Source organism: Crocodylus porosus, unplaced genomic scaffold (genome assembly GCF_001723895.1).
Source record: "Crocodylus porosus isolate Cpor-Errol unplaced genomic scaffold, CroPor_comp1, whole genome shotgun sequence".
In the NCBI taxonomy this organism is placed as follows: domain Eukaryota; kingdom Metazoa; phylum Chordata; order Crocodylia; family Crocodylidae; genus Crocodylus; species Crocodylus porosus.
In genome coordinates, this window is record NW_017728931.1 from 32,758,592 (window position 1) to 32,782,130 (window position 23,539).

Sequence of the window (23,539 nt, forward strand, 5' to 3'; positions counted from 1 at the left end):
AAACATAACTTTTATATGCACTGGGAAACCAAAAAATTCGTGTGACTCGCTTTATTGCAATATTCACTTTATTGCGGTAGTCTGGAACCGAACCCGCAATATCTCCGAGGTATGCCTGTACATGAGACACAGCAGTGCTTTAATTAGAGCTGGTCTTATTAAAACACTGCCCCTTCTCCCTACCCTCTGAGCATGTGTAAAAGTGCCTTCAGAGATTAACTGGTTCAGACAGTCATGAGCTTTCACAGGCTACAGACTTCTTCATCAGCTGAAGACAACAAGTGACTCTTTCCACTGACTGCTTTGGATCAGACTCTGAAGGCCCAAGTATCATACGCAGATATGAATGTGTTGAATGGGACACACAAAAATTTGGAAACAGTTGCTTTCGAAAGCTACTAGACATGTCATGCCCTTAAGGCATGATCAGGCAATTCAGGTTTGTCCTGACAGCATTATATTTCTAATTAGGTGTTGTCACTAGAGAACCTACCAAGCAATTTCAGATCCTTTTTCAGAAAGCAAAGAAGCTTCTCTACTTTTTGCCGTTTGTTTTCAACTCTGTTGCTTTGAGACATTTAGAGCCACATTCTCTGCCACAAGTGGATAGACTTGCATTGACTTCCATGGAGCTGACCATGGCCTTTTAATTGCTATGGTTTCAAACACAGCATGTAGCAATATATTACAATGTAATTGTCAAACTTGTGCTTGAATAAACTATTCAGTGGTTTTATATTCCCGTACAATTAGTAACCCAGATGGGGGTATCTGCTCAAGGAAGCAGAGTGGAGAGAGAAAAAAAGCACAAATGATAAAGTAAAACCGTCTTTGCTGGTCAAGAAGGAAGTGATTTAAGACAATTTTGTGGCTCAGCTTAGTAACAAATCAACATGTTTGAGGCATTATAAGCAGATTCTCAGCAGTGCTGGCGAACTCAAGAATTTTAACTTGATGTTTTTTCTTTGTTAGGAAGCAGTTTGTCTTGAGGAACCATTTACTCTGTAGATTAAGTTAAGAGACTACCAAATGTCTCGCTGGGCTTGTACTGATGTTCAGTTTCCCCAGGGACAGTCCCTGCTCTCTCAGGAGAAACCACGAGTGTACAGAACTTCATAATTTTTCTTCCAGAGTAAAAGTTGCCACTTAGGGAGGAAAATCCCTTGGAAACAACCAAGTGAAGTGGCTCCCCAGGGAATCTCTTTCAGGAGACAGAACTTCTGTACAGGCAATGGACGCAGAGACGACCTCTGCAATCCCAGTGTGCTTTGCTTCCTTCTTCCCTGTACTGTGTCAGCCTCAGCCAAGCAGGGAGCAGAATATGACCACTGAGCGTTTTGGGGCAAAAAGCCCATGGCTGAAGCAAGAGGTGCATTTTGCTCCTGCCTTGTTCTCTGCCTGAATCACACCGCAGCACTTGGGTGCAAGGAAGCATACAAGCATAATACTCCCTGCCCAGCCTTAGCTGTGCTCCAACACAGCAAATGAGAAGGAAGAGCCTACAGGACTCTTCTGTGCAGGGCACAGACTCTGGCCCCACCTTCCCTGACCCTGGATCCCCGCCTGCATTCACTTAAAGCCTAAAAAGCTCTCTGCTGGGCTAGCTGCTCTAAGGTCCCCTGGATGCCCAGCATCCATACTGCAGGCTCTTTGCTCCTGTCTGAACTTATAGACAGGTCATTTTTTCTCTCAGGAAAACTAACCTGAGAGAGTCGTCCTTGATTATTTAAATGTGTGTACACAGCATCTCTCTCCTGATGGAAGAATTTGCATCCAGAGTGACTATGTAATTGCTGATCATTGGCGGCACACTAGCCTTGTTGAAGTCTGCTCATATTGCAGAGCAGGTTGTAAGTCTGATCACTTCCTTGTGGGAGTAAAATTAGGCAGAGATTATCAAAGAAGAGCAGCCAGTGTAACCAATAGACTCAAGTAGAGAGGATCAACACAGATGCTCTTAAAAAATGTGCTCTACAACAAATTTTGGGCACTAAGAGATACAGAAGATATGAATATTGAAGAGGGGTATTTAAACATTCAGAACAGTAAAAGGAAGTGTCTGAAAATATGACAGGAGTAAGACCGAGAAATAAGAAATATTGGTATGACTACAAAATCCCTGATATTAAAATGAGACCCCTGTGAAATGATCCAATTTCTCTATTTGCATTAGTTCAGCTTTTTCACGTTTGACCTAGGCTCTCTGCTACAGCAAGCTTGCAACCCAAGTTAGTTATGACATGCCATTGGAAATATTTATAGACCATAAAGCTGGGAGGGATGTTCAGATTGCATAGTATATGCTACTGCGATTCCCCAAAAGAGTTGCCAACTGTCCATAAATTTATGGACGGTCAGTTAAAAAAAAGCTAAAAAGATACCTGTCCATAAAAGGTGGAGCTGTCCATTTAAAAAAAAAATCAAACAACCAGGACCTTGACTGTAGCTCATTCTCTGAACAAGACTGGATGTTGAAGGAGAGACAAAGAAGGGCAATTCCACTTGGTATCTGAGCAGGAATGCAGCCCCCTGTGGGAAGCAGTCTCTCAGGGCTTTGTAGCCCACATAGCCCATTCCCCCACTCACCCAGCCATGTGCTGCTGCTGCATCTTGCTGCCTACCTGTAACACTGAGTCACAGGTAGACAGACAGTAGTCCTTCTTTGGAACTACTGATAGGACAGGGTGGAGTGGGGCAGGACATTGTGCCAGGATGAAGGGGTAGGACTTCCTCTTAAGTCACACACTAAATCAGTGACAGAACTCTAGTGTTTGTGACCCAACACTGGATTGGAAAGAACTTTTGGATGAGAAACTATGCATTACTCAAGTGGTCAAGCCTCCTGTCTTAACTCAGTTGTCATGGGGAATTTGGCCTCAGTAGTGGTGCCTGCAAGATTCATACAAGGCTCAGGACATAGACTCAGTTAATCCTGAAGAATTGGAGTGAGTACGTGTATGTGTGCACATGTGCATGTACATGCATTACAGCACATAATATATTGTTGCCATCTAAGGAACCAGCATGGCCAAACTTCACAGTTGTAGCAGGAACTTTTGCCAGAGCATTGAAATTACACAGTTCCTTTCTGTATGGTGCATCTTAAGTGAGGAGGGGGAGAAGGCATGTAAACAACATGGTATGCGATGCCTGGGAACAAGATTCAGCTGATGCTATCCATATAAATATTTCTGAACCACTAATTACATTTCTTTATGAAAGAAAAATGTATAAACATAATTTCCACTTGCAATAATCAGTGACTTCAGTCTGCTGGAATTCTGAAATTGACTTCTCTTTACCATCAGCAGAGCTGAGTAGCCACCATATCCTTTATGAATACTGAATAGATGCATTATGCCCATGTGCTTTTTCTGTAAGCATAAGGAGGACAGGTCCTCTTTTATGCACACAAGAAGAAGTCCAACACAAGTGGTACGTGTTTGTTTTATACCACACATGTAAAAGTCAAGCAGTAATTTATATTGATTACATAATGAGACACTCAGTCTCTTTTCAAAATGGCCCTTCAGTCAAGCCAGTCACACCTGTATAAATGCAAAGTCACATCTGGTTCATAAATCTGTTCTTTCTGGTACTCCAGAGAGATACCTTTATGCCTCATGTGGAACAGACTGAACCAAAGTTATATGAAGAACATAACTATTTCCATACAACTTCCCCTCCTCCTCTGACTTTGACATGCTCATGTTTAAAAATTCAATTAATCATTTCTGCTATGTTAGACTGCACCTGGGCCAGATTCAGACATGGCATAAGTGGATGCATCTCCAACAATGTCAGAGATCATCAATTCCTTCTACAAGGTCTGGGTTTGACCTAGTATTTCACTTCTGCAACAGCACAGTTTTCCTTTTTATTGCAAATGGGTTCTGCGCTCTGTGGTATCTTTTCTTTTTTTACTACTAAGATGTCAGTTTCATTGTCCTGTTAGAGAATACACAGATTCTTTATACCTCCAGGAAAAGATAGATCAAAAATTTCCTGAAAACAATTTCCATAATGAACCTGATATGTATCTAATTCCACAGATACGTGCTGGCTTATCTCCAGTAACACCTCCTGAGGATCTAGCCAGGGATCTTTCAAAACTGAATTTGCATTGGTTAAAAGCCAAGATTGTCAAGGATGGATTAACAGGATTTGGATAGAGTATTGCAACACTCCACTCCAACCTAGGAGTTTTCACACTGGACCACCTTAGATAGAGGTGACTTGACCAAGATCACAAATTAATGGCTCTGAGTCCCATAACATCCAGGCCACTAGACAAGTTATTTTGGGTCCTTTGCATGTGAAAACCCTCCTAAACAAAAACAAATTCAACAATCAGAGTATCCAGTACCTGATTGTTTTGTGTTTTTCAAATATGTTAATGTGCTCTTAAATTCTGACTTCATTTAACTGGTGGACGTGTTTCTGTTTACTTAGTACATCCTTTGCGGTCAATGTGGTACTGCTAGCAAACAAAAAATAAGAGCAGCCATAAAGATTATTTAAGAAGTAAATAACCATGAGGACCAGAATATGAGGGCTGGGATAAAAATGTATTTTCAAGCTGCATGCTGGGTTCTAAGAATCAGCATTAATTATTTTTTGCATTCCTGTGTGTTACACTGATTTTCTACATGACCATAACAAATTCTCTTAATCTCTGTGTCTGTGACATGATAGAAACTCATTTACTTTACACAGGTAATGAGCAAGCCAGTTCATTTAGTGTTTCTGGGGTTCCAGGATTGGTGGACTAGTGAAATAGGGATATAGCACAGTTGGATTGAAATCCACTAAGACCCAGCAGGAAACAATTATATGCACTGTACTTTAACTGAGCTTCTTGGACTAGATGTTCTCCATTTATGAGAATTTAATTTGCTCAAAAGGAAAACCCAGAAGGGATGGACCAGTTCAGAGGATTTGCAATGTAATACAGAGCCTTTTACCTTTCCATTAACACTGAACCTGGCAGGGTTCAGCAGAGGACAGAAGTCAATCCCAGCCAATGCTAATCTATATTTTAGGTAAAATTAGCTGGTAATTTCAGACCAGTAGTACTTTTATGTAGTGCAAACCAATTCTTGCTGTACTTGTTCTCCAGATATTAAGCAAACCTCACCCTCCAGAACTAAAAGGCAAGCCCCATTATATATCTTTAAATAATGTATCTTCAGACACATGCAGTGTTGCATCTATCAGTGCAACAGGTACCAAAGTCAGTTCTTTAGGGGTGAAGCATTAAACTTGTCCAGTAAAAGGAATTTTTTTAAAAGGAACTGTTTTTAAAAAAATTAAGTTAATTATTACCCTCCCTATTTTATTAGATACATTGTAATAGCTGCAAGAAATACAAACAGATTGGGTAAAACAGTGTATGTCTTGGCTGAAAAGTCCTGTAATAAAACAAAACTGTACATCCTGTAAAGAGTGTTGTAATCCCGGAGCCCTCTCTCCTACTTATACACATGGTTAGGGCCAGGAGCAGTTAAAAGTATTTCCTATTCTGCACTATCTCTTCCCCTTCATTTCTGGTTTGCACTCAAGCTCAGCTATCATTTTGTTCACTACCATAGGCTGTTTCATACAAGTAGAATCAGTTTAACTACTATACAATTCCATTCTCTTACAGTATTCTCTCACAGTTTAATTGACACAGAGGAAATTAGTACATCACGTAACAAACTTAATAGTAATGCATGGCACCTATAAACATCAAAGTTTCAACATCTTTACAGAACCAAGAGAATCTGCAATCATGTGCTTAACTGTGTACCTGGGAATAATCCCAGTGAAGTCACTGGAGCCATCCAAATATAATCAGCGGAGGGCCAAGCCCTTAATAATTAAACTTAACATTACAAACAGGACCTTGTGAGATCAACGATGCTTGGGGATAATTTTAATTCTTACCCTGGAGCACCTGGCATTAGTCATGTTTAGGAACAGGATACATAATGAAACATTGTCCAGTAGGGCAACTCCTATTAAAAGTGTTCTCACCAAAGGCAGTGTCAAATTTATTTATCTGTACAGCATCAAGCACGATTGGCACTAGGTTATGACCAGTGATCCTATAATACCTATTAGATGTAATAGCAGACAAAACTTATAAAACAGTCAGGATCTCTCCAATAGCACCTCTGCTAGGAAGTAACTTGACTTTTTTAGCTGTGCTTTCCCACATGTAAAATGGGTTAATGACACTGGTGCATCTTAAGGCTGTATACTGCTGCCCATCATTTTAGTATTTGAGTACCATCCATGTAAAAATAACCAATAGCAATAGTTAAGTCTCATGTAGCATTCATGGAATTTCTGGCACTTTCCCCTTTTTGGGATCAGAAATCATAAAGAAATGTTGTCTTACTAAGGCTTGGAGCAAATTAGTTAATATTTGTGCAGAACTTAGAGGACCACTATACATTGCTATATAAATCACAATCATTTTGACAGGAGACATACCCAGTACTGTTTGCTTTTTCATTTTATCCTGCAATTGTCAATGTGAAAGAGGTTTTATGATGAACTTTTGGCCAATTTGGAAAAACATCAGTCAACACTACTTATTCAAATATATAAGGATTGAAGACAAGTTACTATGTCACTATTTTCTACCACAATGCATGTCTTCAAGGAAATTTTGGAGTTCCAATATGAATGGTTCCATGGGAGGATTGTCATGGGAAGACAGACTAAAGGATAAAGATGCACAGGAGGGCTGGGAGCTTTAAAAGGGCACAATATGAGAAGCCTATATAAGAAGCTGTCCTGACACAATGGAAGCACAAGAATGACAAGAGACCAATGTGGCAGCACAAGAAACTTCTAAAATGCCTCAAATGCAAAAGGAAAGCATATAGGCAATGGAAGAACAGACAGGTCACCAAGGAAATAGCAAGGACCTGCAGGGACAAAAATGAGGAAGACAAAGATAAAGAACAAGCTGCACCTGGCAAAGAAGGTTATGGACAACAAGAAGAGGTTCTGTAAGTATGCTGGCCAGGAAAAGAAGGACCAAAGAAGCTGTGGGTCCTCTGTAAAATGAGCCGGGGGAACGCCAAACCAACAATGCAAAGAAAGCAGATCTACTCAACAGCTACTTTGCCTCAGGTCTTCACAAAAAAGCTGCAGCCAGACATGTAATAAGAATTATCTTGATAAGGAAGGGGGCAAGCTGAGGGAAGAGATAACAAAACAGAGACAGTCAGACACCTTTTCTTGGAGCTGAATGAATTCAAGTCAGTGGGGCTGAAAGAACTTCATCCCAGGGTACTGAAGGAATTGGCAGAGGAGATCTAGGAGGCCTTGACAACAATCTTCATGAAATAGTGGGAGAGAGGCCAGGTGCCAGAGAACTGGAAAAAGGGCCAACATAGTGCCCCTCTTTAAAAGAGGCAAAAAGGAGGACCCAGAGTATGACAGATTGGTTAGCCTCACCTCAGTACTAGGAAGTGACTGGAGTATATCCTAAGGAAGAGCATTTGCAAGTATCTGGAGGAGAAAAGACTGATCACAAGTAGCCAGCATGGATTTATGAAAAACAAATAGTGTCAAACAAACTTGATCTCCTTCTTTGACAAAAGTAATTACCTAAGTGGATGAAGAGAATGTTGTGGATATAGTGTATCGGGACTTCAGCGAGACTTTTTATAAGGTCCCACATGACTCTCTCATAAACAAATTAGAGAAATGTGGGATAGAAAAAACTACTACAAGGTGGATACATAAGTGGCTCAACAGCCACAAGCAAAGAGCAATTATTAATGGGTCCATGTCTGAATGGCAGGAGGTTTCAAGTGGAGTGCCACAGGAGTGTGTCCTGGGCACAGTGCTGTTCAACATGTTTATTAATGATTTGGATGCCAGCATAGAAAGCTTCTTGAGCAAATTTGCAGAAGACATAAAACTAGGAAGGACTAGGAGGATGGGAGCACAGTTCAGAAGGATCTCAACAGACTGGAAAGTGGAGCTGAAGCTAACAGGATGAAGTTCAATGTAAACAAATGCAAGGTGCTACACTTCAGAAGAAATAATAAAAAAACACAAATATAAAATGGGTGCTACCATGCTGAATGGGAGCACCATGGAAAAGGGCTTGGGAGGGTTGGTATAGCACAGACCCAATATGAGTCTGCCGTGCAACAGAGTCATACAAAAGACAAATGCAGTTTTGGGATGCATCAGTAGAAACATTAGGTGCAAGACATGAGAGGTGATAGTGCTACTCTACTCAACACTGGTTCAACTAAATCTGGATTCCGTATTTTTAAAGGATATGGAGAAGAAAGGGTGCCTGTAGATGTGCCAGGAGGCTGCTGATGCACTATGACACAACACATTGGAGCAGACTCGATTAATTGAGTCTGTGGAGCTTGCTAATTAGTGCATTCCAGCCAGCCTCCACATCTCTTGCATCAGTGCCCCAGCACTTCAAAATGGTGGTAAAGGAGCTTTAACTAAAGTTTGTTCAATGAGATTTAGTTAAAGTGCCCCCACCACCATTTTGAAGTTCAGGGATGCTGATACATGAGACACTGTGGGCACTTTAATGGTCCGAGAACCACTCTAATTAAAGTGTCCCAGCCCTGGAACACATGTAACCCAGATGGTTCACAAGCAGGAGCAAGACAAGTTTTACTCCCAATGTGTACCAACAAAGACAATAAAGGGCTTGGAAAACAAGTTATATGAGGAGAGGCTAAAGGAGCTAAGAATGTTCAGCTTGCAGAAAAGCCATTTAAGAGGGGACATAACAGAGTATTCAAATCCTTAAAGGGCTGCCATGAAGAAAAAAAAAACCACCTTTTCTCTCTTGCTGCAGAAAAAAGGACATGGACCAGTGGCTTGAAGTTGCAGCAAAGTAAGTTTAGATCAGATACCCAGAAACACTTCTTCACTGTTAGAATAGCAAAGCACTGGAAGAGACTGCCTCGGGAAGCTGTGGCGTCTCCATCCCTGGAGGGCACAAAAAGAGGTTGGACAGCCACTGGGGTCAGGGATGATCTAGGCATAGCCTTACCTATGTTTTACTAGGGTATTTCCCATGCTTCTGGGCTTTGCTGGTTGCCCCTGCCCCCAATTTCTGCTGCACGTGTCAGTGTGCTTCTAAGCCTTCCTCAGAGGCACTGGGTGTTGGCTACAGCCCAGACTGGGGACTTTAACTGGAGTGTGCTAATGCTCCTGCTTGTTGCTAGCTAGAGGGCCTCACCGCTCTGCTCAGGATCAGACCAGTCACCATATTTGGGATAGGAAGGAATTTTACCTATGGTCAGATTGGTATGAATGGGGGGGGCAGGGTTGCCTTCCTCTTTAGCAGGGTGTATGGCCCTCTGCCTGGGATCTCTTGAGCATATATTGATAACATTATAGACACAGGATGTTGGCTGCCATGTTCCCCTACTTTACCATGGGCAGGCTAAGGTGTTAAGTCTATGTTGTATCAGGGTTAACAGCAATCTTATATGGAGTGTGGATTATGGAGTGTATAGGTAGGTTTGGTTAGAGACAACCCCGCCTCAGGCGAGGGGTTGGACTAGATGACCTCTGGAGGCCCTTTCCAGCCCTAGTTCTCTATGATTCTATATGGGCACTAGATATTTACTAGACTGTCACACTGAAGAAGCAACCCATTGTCTGGGACTTTGTGGACAAGAGATCCAGAGGCTTCACAGGACCAGCGTTACTGAAAACAGAGTTTGGCCCTTACGCTGAAGTTTCCTGGTTTACCTATAGCTACATAGAGACAAGCCTAAATTTAAAAAAAAAAATCATTAAAAAAAAAAAGAAAAAAAAAAAAGACTAAATAAATAAATAAATCATGAAATTTACAAAAATCTTCTCCCAGAAAGCCTCACAGGGACACTCTTCCTGACTGATCTCACTGACACCCCTGCAAATCAAGAACTGTTCCACGGAAGCCAGTGAGGTCACACACGTATTAAACCAGTGTGAGATCATGTCATACCCCATGCTCTTAATGAAATGACCAGCATTAAGTTTTCCACAAGTTTCCATTCATTAGGATTTCTAGGCTGAATTCACATGAGTAATATGCATAGGCCAAAAAATACATTTTAAAATCATGCTGGTTATTTCCCCTTGTTAAGAACTGGAGAGTACAACAATCTATCCCAATCTGCACTGAAAAACTACAGCCATTGTATTTGGTTAATAAACAGAGGTGTTTATGGACAAAACAAGTGTGAGTATACTGTAGGGAGCCATCCTGTCCTGGCTAGGGAGAAGGGACGAGATGACCTAATGCATCTTTCCCGGCTCTCCTTTTTTATGGCTTTAGCCTTTGGTATTTAAGTCCAAAATCACAAAAAAATCCCTGGACACAAAGGACTAAATTCTCTTCTCAATTACACACAAGCATCCCACTGAAATCAATGAAGTCCCTATTTGGGATGCAAGCCAAGGTCCACATATGCCAACAGGAGCCTGTCCACTGATGCCTTTCCATTGACTTCAAGGGGCACTGGAAAGAGAAAAGTAATTTGCTCAGATTCTAATGCTTTTTCCAGTTCATCACACCAAACTTCAAACTTGACTGCTTGGTTTGACTGTATTTTGTCATATAAATCAGACTCACAACCTGTCACCAACTCAATCTGCTCATTATAAGAAACACATATTTCCTAAACTTAGCACATTCTCTTTGGCTTTTGTTTTAACAACATGGAAAGCCCACCTTATCATTCTGTCCAACCAATCCTTTTAACTTTTTTCTTGGCTACAAGTTGCTTCCAAGCCCTCATTTCACATCCAGTCTAGAAGGCAGTGAATGAAAAATATATATTATTAAAAATTCAGCATTTCCCGTGGCTGGCTTGTGGGATTGTTCAGACAGATGTTTGAGGAATGACGCACTCAATTTTTATTTGGTGGGAGGTGCTCTAAAAGTCTCTTTTGGAAGAGAACTGATTACAAACTTTCAATTTGTTTATAAAAAAGATGTCATTGGTGCCATCCTCCAACTCCTGTTTGTACAAATTAAAAAAGAAGAAGGAACCCTACAAAATGTGGTCTAACTAGCAGTTGTTAAAGAAGAGAGCCCACAGTCAATAGGAAAGGGAAGATCTGTGGAACTGACTCAGTGACCGTTTCATGATCAAACAAGTACAGGAACATTTCATTTAAGCCTTCACATGCACTAAAATCATCGGAGCAACTGATGAAGTGAGCTTAGGTTCATGAAAGCTTATGCATCTGATTTACTTAGTCTCTAAGATGCATCTCTACCCTGCCTTCTGCCTGACTTCAGACTAAAACAACTAACTACAGCTCTCTACAAAAATGTTTTGTTAAAAAAAATGAACTCACCTGAGAAATTTGTATTATTTAGTGTCTCTTTATAAGTAGAAATATGAATAAATAATTTTATATCCTACATTTGGGTCTTGGACGACTGAGAAGAGAGCACACTGAAACAAACATATTTTTAGTCAACCATTAGTCCTTGCTATATTTGTTGTTTCAAGGAGTAATTTAAGAACCTAGAATAACACAGAACCTGCTCATCTCATAGTTAGTCCATTCTGATATAACAAAAATTGAGGAGATATTCTGTCATTTTGGACTCCTACCTGACACATTAGAATCTTGTTGATAAACACATACACCAGTACCAAGTTACTTAATTCCCTTCAGGTTTAGGTGACAAAGGGTGTTGTTTTATTGGCACTCCTGTGGAACCTCACTAGATATACCTAATCAAGGATGTAGCTGTATATGAAGAATGATCATGTGATGGCTCCTCAAAATTGCCAAACCATTTTATTGCAAAACTCTAGACGTGCAAACTAAAAGCAAACCTCCTCCCAACAAAAAAAGAGACTTTAGAAGAGAATTGGGAAAGCCAGTTCCCATTGAAAAAAAATTTGATACTCTTGCTAAAATTCAGAGGTAAACACAGAGCATTTGCATGTGGACACAAAATTATGCACTTGTACTTAGTTGTGTTTCCTTTTAAGCAGGCTTTACAACCCTTTGAGAGTAAAACTTGTATTGCTCCTGCCTGTGCCGTACCCCTCTTATAGCTGAATGGAATAACTAGGGGCAGATTATGACTACATTTATGCCATTTTAAATTACTTTAATCCATTACAAGTTACTGGACTCAACACAAGAATAACTAGATTAAATACATTTTAAAAGTTGTGTCTTATGTAGGTCAGACCATGATCTAATCAGTCCTTCTGACTGTACGAGACCTATGAATTTATATCAACATCACTTGGACAAGGTAGCTGGTCTGTGCTTTCCAAATTAATCAATATGACACAAAAAATTTTAGATTTCTAACATATTTACTTATTTTAAACAGCCCAGGAATTCTCATAACAGGAAGCAGGCCCAATATAGTTGCACAGTGTAGCAATCTTCTAATCGTTCTTCCTCTGGAACACAAATGCAATTGTATACTGGTTTTACTATTTTCTGTCCTGTGTTTTTAAATGGCCAAAAGAAAAAATACTACCCCATAGCAAAATAAACTGCAGTGGAAAAAGATAAATATACATGTGCTCAGATGGCTTAGCATGTTAATGTGCCTGTGTAGGGTTTCACTGTAGGAAGTGGACAGGACTTGGGAGAAATCTTTCCCTCCAGGCTGTGGATCACCAGATGAGCCATTTTCCAGCCACTATTAAAGCACTAGGCAGAGAGAGTTTTGGTCAAGGTATTTGTGTGCATTGATGTCTTCCTATTCCAAAAGTCTTCTTTTGGGTAGGAAGTATGTGAGAGAGAGACAGAGAACACTAAGTACATGCAAGAAGTAATGTTCTTCCTCACCTCTTCACGCAAGAACTCCCTAGAGCCTTCTGCTATTTTAAAACTGGGATTATCATAAATTTTACTATAATCAATGCCTTTCACGAGGTGAAGGTAGGATTGGCTGGTCCAGGTATTCAATGGATCAGTGCTATTTTACATCAGCTAAAGTCAGTGGATCTTGTGCTGACGATCTGTTGGGGATTTTTAAACCTGCAGTGCACAAGCACTGTGTTTGTAATTTATATGCATTTAAATATAAGAACAAAAACTGGTAACAAAGGTTTTAATGCATCTCAGTAAAGGAAATTAGTATTCAGCTGCTTTTCCTTTTTACTGTAACAAGCTATTGCTCCTAGAGGCTAGGGACTGAAGTTACATATAAACTGGTTTAAGTGATCAGAAACTGGTTTAAACCTGTAACAGAACAGCAGCTCAGTGCACATAAACCAGTTTCAAAATGGCCGAAACCAGTTTGAGATAAACCTGGTTGCATGTAGTATCAGACTTAACTGATTGAGGTCAAACCAGTTTGTGGAACTTGTGTTCCAGACCCTTCCCTGGTTTAAGTTAAATCAGAGTCCTCCAGCATCCCAGCATGCTCTGCAGCCCTGGGCTAGGCTGGGCTCTCTGTTCCAGCCAAGCAGGGTTGGCCCCATCCTTCTCCTCCCTAGATGGAGCATTATTACTGCTCTGACTGGCTGAGAAAGGGATGGGGGTGGGAAACCCTGCTCCCGAGTACTGCCAGGTCTGCCTGGCAAGGGGCCAGAAGCCATTGCCAGGCATCCTCAGCCCCACACTCCCTTCACTGCTCCAGCAGCAGGAGTGTGGGCAGGGCCAGACCCTGGTAGCCTAAGGGGAAGCAGGTGCTTAAACTCCCCATTGTGGTGGGAGGGTGGGGATGGCGTGGACATAGGCAACATGTGGGGAGGCATAGGGGGGCATGTGCCCCCTGAGGTTGGCTGCTGCCAAAGCCACTGCCAGTTTCTGTGGGCGGCTGCCACCTCCACTCCCACCCCCACCAACGTGGCCATGAGTGGCAGCGAGCAGGCAGTCCCTGCTCAGCCACAGCCCACTGCAGCCCCCACATGGGGCTGGAGGAGCAAAGTGGCAGGCACTGACCCCCGCCCCCTGGGGCCACCCCAGCATGGGCCACACTACCACAGCAGAAGGCAGAAGTAAGTCAGGCTCTGTAACTAGCCTCAGCTCTCCCCCTCCCCCACTGCAGCCAGGTCACATCACCCCTCCCTGCCACTTCCCTGTGGCTCAGTGCCAGCTCCTCTGAGGGACTCAGCCCGGGGCACTGTGTCAGTGCCCCACCGCTGCTGCCTGCAATGGGAGGATTAAGCCCCCTGCTTCCCTTCAAGCTACTGCTACCAGCCAGTGAGTGAGTGAAGGTGGGGGGCCTGGGGACCTCTGCCAGGGGCTGCTTCCCCCCTCCCCCTCTAGGCAGACCCCAGTTGAGGACCCTGCAGGCCAGGGTGGGAGTTTAAACGCCTCCCCAATCACACACAGGCCTGCCCAGGCCTGGCCACACCCCTTCCCTCAGCTCATCTTCCCTCCACCTGAGGGCTCACTCTAGCACACCCCCCCAGCTTCTAGCCAGGGCCACTGCAGGCATGTGCCTGCATTTCCAGAGTCAAAAGTGAATGTCTATTCACTTGCAAATTGGTTTAATTTACACAGGTTAAACTAACCCAGAAAGATTGAATCAATTCAGGCTTTGGCTTTTTTTAATGTCTGTCCCTAGCCAAAGAGTTCTCCCTTGTTTGTATAGCATGTCCAGTAAGTAAACCATTTACTAGTGTGGTTACAGTGAATGAAGCTCAGACCTTTTCCATATATGGAAGGGCCTTTTAATCTCTGGACAACGAATGAGCAATGGAATTTTACATGGTCTTTGGTTTTATAGTGCCCTCTCTTGCACAAAATATTGTTTTCTAATGAAAAATCATTTACTGAACTGTGGATATTTTAAACTGAGTTTCTGCAAAGATCATGAAGCCTTAACATACATGAATTGCAGATACTGTTGGCCAGATATTGAATTCCAACACCAATCACAAGTAACTCACCTGGATCAGAGTTACTCCAGAATTACTGAGATCAGACTTGGGCCCACTGAACTTGCTCCATTGTAAATTAAATGAAAATGAGAACAGAATCAAGCTAAATGGTGAGCAGAACGTGACTTGCTTGGCCAAACTGTGCCCTTATTTATACCAAACCTGAGATGTAAACTAACTTAATTGATGGCAAAATATGCCCGATTGTTGGGTTCTGAGTTGAGCTGCTTGTATCAAAGTATCATACATCAGCCAGAAAAAATACAGGGCTACTGATCAACTAACTCACTACCTTTATTCATATTTATAGCAATTAAAATTATATACTTCAAGATGAATTAGAAGGACTTAAATTGCAAGAAACAGCTGTAGCTTATCAGAGATAAATAAAACCCTTCATTTTCATGGCAGGGGTGTGGCTATATCAACAGAACTACATTTTTCTCTCAGAGCTGTTCAGAGAATTCAAACTCTCAGATTTTGCCCTCTTCATCTCTCCATCTACAGACAATATGGAGTTCAGATTGTCCTGAAGCCCCACGTGGAAGAATTTTGACGCATGCCAGAAGCTGTCTTTTGATTTCAACCTATCAGCTCGAAATCAAAAGACAACTAAGTAAGAGTTGAGTAGCTAAGTACGAGTTGACCAGGTTCTTTCTTTACATCTGAAAAACTAACTAGATCCCTTTCTGAGATTTGCAGACAAGTCCCACAAACTTTTAACTAAGTAAGAACACGGGTCTAAATTCTGTCCTAAGCTTAAAATCAACGGCTTCTGCTACTAAATAGGTTTTCATACCCTAGATCCCCACAGGAAAGGGAGAAGAAAGAGCATCACTAGCCCATTATGGGGGAACAAAGAAGAATCTCTAGCTTTTGCTCTTTCTTCAGCTAACCACAGGGGCCTGAGGAGAGGCTGTTCTTGCTGTAGCTGCCCCTAACAGAAAGTAAAAATACAGCCTTTCCAAAGAACACCCTCCAGCAGCTGGTGTCCACTCAAACTGCAAGGAATGCCCTGACTTACCAGTTGTAGAGAAAGGGATGGTTTGTGGGGAAAGCCATGGAGTGGTAAAGCCATTTCACTGTAACCAGATCCCCCATCCAAAGGTGGGAGAGAAATTTGGAAAAACAGAGTTACACACCCAGTGGTGTTTACAATTAGCAAAGGGCAAGGCAATCCTGTTCACAAAGGTTTTACCAGAGCAAACAATTCTTTGGAAAACTATCAAATATCCTTGATATGTAAAGGAACATAAGCACCATCCTGGATTGGACCAGTGACCCATATAGTCCAGTACCTTGCCTCTGATAGCTGCCAAAATCAGCTGCCTCAGAAGAGAGCCTACAGTAGCGGGAGCCAACCTTTTTGGCAGACATGCCACAAATTATGCCCTGGGTACCACTCTGATCTCCATCCCCTGCCTGATCTGCTGCTGTGCTTTGTGCTCCCTGCCCTATCTCCCACTACGTTGTCTGCTCCCTCCCTCATCTGCTGCGCTCCACATACATAGGCCGTCCATGCCACTTCTGGTATACATGCCACAGGTTGGCCACCCTTCATCTGCAGTAAATGTTTCTTCCTATATCCATAAATTAGAGAATCATTCCAAACCCAGTACCCCTCAGCAAACCCATGATAGTTATGGGTATTATATTAGTAATGAATGCTGTTTCCCCTGGACTAGAGCACTGTCCCTAGTTATATAAATTTAAAAAGCAAATTTTGGATTCAGCTTTCTGTGTTTCTTAAGTTTAAATATCTGGTTTCTTTAAGCGGGTGTGTGTGCATATGCGCGCGTGAAATCAAGTTGCTGTGCTGCATTTAACAACAACTATCTATTTCTTTTCTCTCTCTCTGTCTCTCTCTTTCTGTTGGTTTATGAGGATGCTCTCTGGAATAGATTCAGGCACAGAGTCTTCAGGGAAAAACATTACCCTCACAAATCTATTTATAAGACTTCTATGAGCTAAACTTCCAGTAATATATTTTTCTATTTAAGGCTATCAACCAAAAAAAAAAAGTGTGAACACATGGGTTCCTCATTGCTTCACACCCACTGAAACATGTCTTGAGGGAAACTTTATTTGCATTCTGTATACACAAAGTGAGTAAATATGCAATGAAGTTTCCACTGTGTAAATCCTTTCCAAGTACGGTATTTTCCCATTGTAGCCTGTCCTGGCTGCCAGGATTCTGCTCTCAAGTGCTCTTATCAATGCAACTTGACAAGCAGATTGTTCAGCAGTTTGTTTAGAGACTGGTTTATCTCCCAAGTGTTTATGCCACCACTTCAGTGATCTAAAAAAATAATAATAAATCCTCTCCCGCATACAGTCCTAAATTTTGGAACATGCATGTAACATCACAAATCTGCATGAGCATTCAAGCTTGTACCTGCAACAGTAGTAGCAAATGCAACACACATGTAATTCTGAAAACTTAAGCCAGCAACTCTAGTGTAAATTCCAGTTGAACATTTTTTAGCTGGCTGCTAGTCCTTCTGCTTTGTTTTACAACAAAGCTGCTCTTTGGGACAACTGATTCCTCCAACAGCAGCCATGAGAGAGCAGCCGAAGTCTTACTGGAGTCCACTGGACTTGCCACTAAGGACAATGAGAACAGGTGTCGTGATTAAAAAGGAACCTAACAAAATAGGAATTACCACTATCAATTTTAGCTTTGTATTCCAGAATCTCAGAGTACCTTACAAATATTAAGGAACTAAATCTCAATGCTGTCAGGAACTAACACTCAGATACTGTAAATAAAGAAACTGAGGCACAGATAAATTAAATGGGTCATGGGATGCTTGTGGCAAATCTTGGAAGAGAACCCATTTCTCTTGTACGTTAAGAAAAAGACTGTTCCACCCATCAAGGGAAATTGTGTCTTTAACTGTCCATTTTGATATACAGATGTGAGGGAAAGGACAGTAGAGAAAGATTCAAACCCTGTCTGATCCTCCAGTACAGCTCGTAGCATGAGCTAGGAGATGAAAGTTTGAATGGACATGGAGAATGAATCTCTCACATGCCCTTACAGATAGGTGAAGATGTTTTGGAAAAGCAGCAAGGTAGAACTAGCATTACTGTTGCTGTTATACTAGCTCTGCAGATCAGTTTTGGCTGCTAGTACTGTCACTCACCTGCACTAAACTCACTTTTAAAAACATGTATTAAAAAGATGAAGAATTACTGAAAATCAAATCATGTGACAACCAAGATGATAAATGTCCATGCATACACCCCTACTTTCCTGTAAAAGTTTTACATACTCCACCCTGCTTGCATTTTCTTTAAGAAAAAAGCTTTTTTTAAAAATTTCTTTAAAAAACCACACATTTATGAGACTATGCCAAGCGTTCTCTTCCACAAGCTACCCCTTAGCTCTCCAAAGAAAGTTGAAAAGAAAGTTACATAGTTCAACAGTCACACGACCTCAGTGACCTCAATGTTTCATCCAGAAAGGTCAAATATAATCTGATCTTCAAATGCCTTTGAGTTGAATTTTAGTTTCAGTTCAGTCCTTTTCAAACCATTTTGAAGCACACAATGGTTACCATTGCACAAAATGAGTAGCAGAAAGCATATGACAGAATGCATATTGCAAGCAATGCAGCTAGGCCTAATAGGCATGCATTAGGGAATTGGCGGGGGGGGGAAAGGATTGCCTTTTAAAATAACCAGAAGCTCAGTACTGACATACAAGCCTACCTGTGCCCATGAGCATGAAGAGAATTTTAGTAAGAAAGCCATTGTTACAAGTTTTCATGGAATTACTGAAAAATACAGGCAGTTTTTAAGGGTCAAAAATGATCCTGCACAGTGCCTAACATACTCCGTACAATCACCAGCCCGTCTGCCTCAGGGATTGTGCACCTGGTGACCAATCCTGTGACCCCTTAGTACAGAAACTGCCTTTCAAGGCAATGAAAGGTTTGTAAGCTTAGACCCAAGACATGAAAGTTACTTTTTTGCTTTTTCCCCCTATGGCTTCCCTCGGGATCCCATGGGATTTGAAGCAGGTACAGTAGAGTTATAGTTAACACTGCTCGCAGACTCATGCTCCCTCTTCTTGTTCACGCTGTTCACATTTTTATTTTACCTCTTTGCTCTTATACAGTAATTAAATGTAGTGGGTCAAATCCTCAGCCAGTGTAAATCAGCCTGATTCCATTGACTTCTTTGGAAGTAGGTCAACTTATACCAGCTGAAGTCCTGGCCCAGGACAAATGATAGCCCTGGTAACCACAAAAAGTGTTAAGTGGAAACAACTGAGAAAGAACAGCATCATATGCAGTCTTAGAGCATTAAAATTCCACCAAGACGGGAATCCTGCAGGAACTCAGTACTACGCACTGGAATTCTTCCTGCTGTGCAACAAATCCCACACAGGACACAAGGGGAACTTTAAAACCCCAAGACAGTAAGGGGCTACTGTCATGTGGAAAACATGCCATGCATTGTGCAGAGCAGTACGAGCTAAGCCATCTCTGCTGTGTCCCTAGTGCACTCCCACATGTCATGAGGATGTCCATTAGACAGGTGAGTCATTGAGATGCTGCCAGTTGCACCACATTTCTTTCCCAGGTATACAATCCACCAAAAAAAAAAGCCAGGAGTATGTATGAGAGCGCATCAAGGTTGTCATCTCTTTTACTGTGAACTTGTGCCTGTTGGCAACCAAGTAAGCCTCTGTTCATTGCACCAGCAACTGAGAAGAGTACCATCCTGTAGTTCTGGTCTGATGCATTATATTGTGCATTTAGCCTTCAGTGCTCACTGCCATGCTTGGACACCAGGATTTGTGATGGGAATACAATGAGCAAAGCTACTCCAGTTGCATATGGAAGGACATAGCAGCAATGCCACAGGCGCAGCTGCCAATCTGTTCTAACGTCACTGACGTGCATCTCTTTATGCTACAGAGACATTCTCCACAAAAAAAAAGCTGATTTCTGCTCCACTGCCCTACCCTCAGGGCTCACTGCCGGCTCTTGGAAGTTACCGACTCTTTCACTGGTCAATACCATGAGTACCACCATTACCACTGTCCTCCCTCATGTTCTTACCTGAACATTGGAAACTTTTAACTAAGCTGAAGTGGCACTATATGAAATACATAACACCGCTGTCTGACTTTGCACTGGGAGGAAATGCTGCTGGTCAATGCCCCTCCTGCAGTCACTGCATATGATCCAGTAAATGTGGTACTACAAAACACAGCATCCCTATTTTAGTATAATTTATTTGCATCCTTTCCCCCTCTATGTCATATTACATGAAAGTTAGTTTTACTGCCTGCCTCTTCCAATCCAACTAATGTTTCACAATGATACTGATCTGCTGCATTGTTCTACAACAGAAGGGGGAAAAGTTATCCATTCCTTATCATGTTCAGCCTTGGGACAGGGTTGCAAGAGCAGAAGATAGCAAGAAAGCCCTTTATCTTCCCGATAGACTTTTACAGTGCTCATTCTTAAAGTGAATTCATATATGGCAAGGTTGTATTCTGTGTGCCTGATCCTGCCTTCGTTAATGATGGGATTGATTTCACCAAGGCTAATCCTGTGAATGAAAGCCATGGAATTGATCCCCTTGTCATTTCATGCTGCAACAAAGGGAAGTTTTCAGGAAATAAAAATGACTTTAGTTTGCCTTCTATTCTCAGGCGAACAATCCAGTATTTCTCTAACTGCTTTCATGACAGCCAAATACCAGACACTAGTTTCATATACAGGTTGTATTGAATAAACGACCACCTTCATTAGACAGCCACCTAAAAAAAAGAGACCCATAACGTCCCTCATTCAAAATAGCTCTGGTCTGCCTTTATAAAGACCACTTCCATTCGGCAAGTGATTTTATCACTTCCTTGAATTGATCACACACAATTTGCAATTTTCATCAAGAAAAAAACATTTTGGTCGTACAAAAAGGACTGAAATTTCAGGATCCTGACATATTTCCCAGTTCAAAAATGACAAATGCTGTCACACAAGTGAATTATATATAAAACACAAGTAAGCCTGTGAATATATTTAATTAATTTGAAAAACAAAAGGTGCTGATCTCAGATGTATTTAACTTATTATACTAGTAAATTAATTTGAAGTAGGGTATTTGAAAGAGACCAACTCCAATAAATATGCACCTTGGGCAACACCCCTGTTTCTTCCAGCTCTTTCCGGTCTTCTACCAGGGAGAGGAAAGGAAGGAAAAGAAACTTTCCCAAATACATAGTCAGAAAAAGATCACAAATTCAAAAAAGAAATGTTGTAAAAGTAATTTTTTTAACAATCTCATCCATCCTTGCAGAAAAAATAAACTAAATGTGCATATGAGAGTAATCACTTCTAGCAGATCTGTGCATTTGTTCAGGGGTTATATAGTCTGTCAGTCTCTCTTCCCCCTAGCACCATTCTACATCTAATCTCTCCCTTGGTCCCAGTCTATCATCATTGCCTATGAGGAAAATATCACTACCATTAGCATCAGGCTTGCCCAGCACTTTAGAACTGTCTGAGCATGTCAAAGGAACTTGTAATAAAAATCTGCTCCCTTTCTTTCTGGAATAGCAGTCTGCCTGACATACACATACTGATAAATTGAAAAGCTCCAGTATCACCCATGAGCACTTTCCCCCTCTTTTTAACTGGAAAGACAGCTTCGTAAGATACATCATGGCAGTACGCTGCCATCTGAAAACAAATACGGATGCAGTCTACTGTCAACAATACTTTTATGAAAGACTGCTATGACAGACATGTTTCAGCAAATATCAGATCAGTTACATCAACCAAAGCTTCACTAGATCCATATCAGTTGCACCTTCTTCATTGCCTGCCCCCACTTTATAGAGTTGCGTGCCCCCACTAATAGTTCAGAGCTTAGATTGCAAAATAAAAAGCAAGGCAATCAGTTAATATACAAAATCTTTTATTTCAATCACTCCTTCAAATGCACACGTTGAAAAAAAAAAAACCCATGAATCGCTACTGTTCCCTGGGCAAGACTTCCCTAGGATCCCACACTGCTTGGTTCTGACAAATGGTGGCCCACTGGGCTTCTTCCCCCTTTTCCCCTTCCAAACAATGGGATAACCCTGCACAAGAGCCTTCCCATTTTGTCCAGGGGTCAATCTATGGGAATCATGCACCTCCTTTAAGAATGAAATCGAAAATCATCTCTCACTCATTGGTTCACAGAGAAGAGGAAAAGGCAAGGGGAAAAAAGTAGCAGGCACACAAGCAGATTTTCCACTGCTCTTTAGATTTAACATGCCCTTTAATCTCCATCTAGAATACAAATGCAGTCAGATCACATCAGATCACTACAAAAAAAAATGTATCTTAATCCCTTACCTCTGCAGCTGAAAAGTTTTCAACTAGTAGGAAGGAAATGAATTACTGGCTGCTTAGGCAGGAGCACAGCAAGAAAGGCACACAAGCTGCCTAACACACAGCCCTATTCAATAAAACTACAGACTTTCCTTGGCCCCTCCCAAAAGTCAATGCTAAGTGAATACATATCCCTTATGTTTACAATTGGCAGCCAGTGGTATGCATTGTCCTCAATTTATTCTAATAAACAGCCAATGACTATGCTTAAGCCAAGGTGGGTTCAGCCTGCCTGCAGAGATGCCTGTCATTCCCTAGGCATGCTCAGGAAGCCACTCATCAGAAAACCAAGACCTAAAAAGCTCTGAAAATTCATGCAAGCTGCCAAAACTGTCTTGCTACATGCCCTTTTTTGGTTATCCTTAGCAGGGCCTCTGAAAGTAAATCCTCTGTCAGGAACAATCATAAGAAATGTTAATCTTAGAGAAAGAGGCTGTCTTGTTGAACACAAATGGAGCTTAAAAAAGGAAATATGCTGAAAGGAAAAGGGACACAGTAAACATATTTACTTTTTACATCCTTTTAAAAACAAATAAAAAAGCATATTTGCCAGATCCAGCTTCATTGTATTTTTTAATGAATACCAGGTGTATGAAAGGAAATCAAACTGATTGGTTTAAAAAAATTTTGATTCTGCAGGAAGAGAGACAATATGAAAGGAGCATGAAAGTTGAGTTTGGCAGCCTTTAGACCCAGTCTGCATTTCAAATAGCACTGAAAAGTAACATACAGAATTGTTCATATCCATAAAAATATTTTTAAAAATCCACTGAAAGCTGTGACATACAGTGCTGTTCCCTAAGGATGTGGATGAGTTCAGGGAAACAGATTTCATGAATAGGTTTATAGCTAGCCTATACAGTCCGAAAAGCACTTTTTACTAACTAACTTTTCCTTTAACCAAGGAAGCTTGGACTTGTATTTGCCCAAAAGACACTTCTTTGCACAGCATCAAAAAACTCCAGACTATTCACAGAGTTTTTGGAGGACTTTTAGCTATACAAGTAACTTGAAGAAATGAAGAAAACAAACACAGAGAACAGAATGAGTTACAAATATATAGTGCAGTATGAATGCACATGCATATACATAGGCTAACCAGTACCACCGGTAAGCTAGACTGAAAGAAATATGCCCTCTGAAATGGTGGAAAAAGTGGACAACACCCTTCTCCACAAACAACAAGATAGTCTGCTCGTTTATACTTAAAATATATTCAAAAGCACAGTGAGTGAAGGCACAATACGTAATGAGGCTTTGCATGTAGGTGGGCTATTTCAC

General features: G+C 41.4%; 1 protein-coding gene across 5 annotated transcripts in view; it reads right to left on the minus strand.

Moving 5' to 3' along the window:
• The window catches only part of CALD1 (caldesmon 1), a 275,628-nt gene extending 253,171 nt beyond the window's left edge, over positions 1 to 22,457 (minus strand). For 2 of the 5 annotated variants that reach the window (XM_019544510.1, XM_019544511.1), the window contains exon 1: positions 22,223 to 22,457. The gene's annotated coding sequence lies outside the window, so the exon portion shown is untranslated. The remainder of the gene's footprint in view (positions 1 to 22,222) is intronic. The other 3 variants (XM_019544513.1, XM_019544515.1, XM_019544516.1) reach the window with 3 other exon arrangements.
• Positions 22,458 to 23,539: the final 1,082 nt, after the last annotated feature.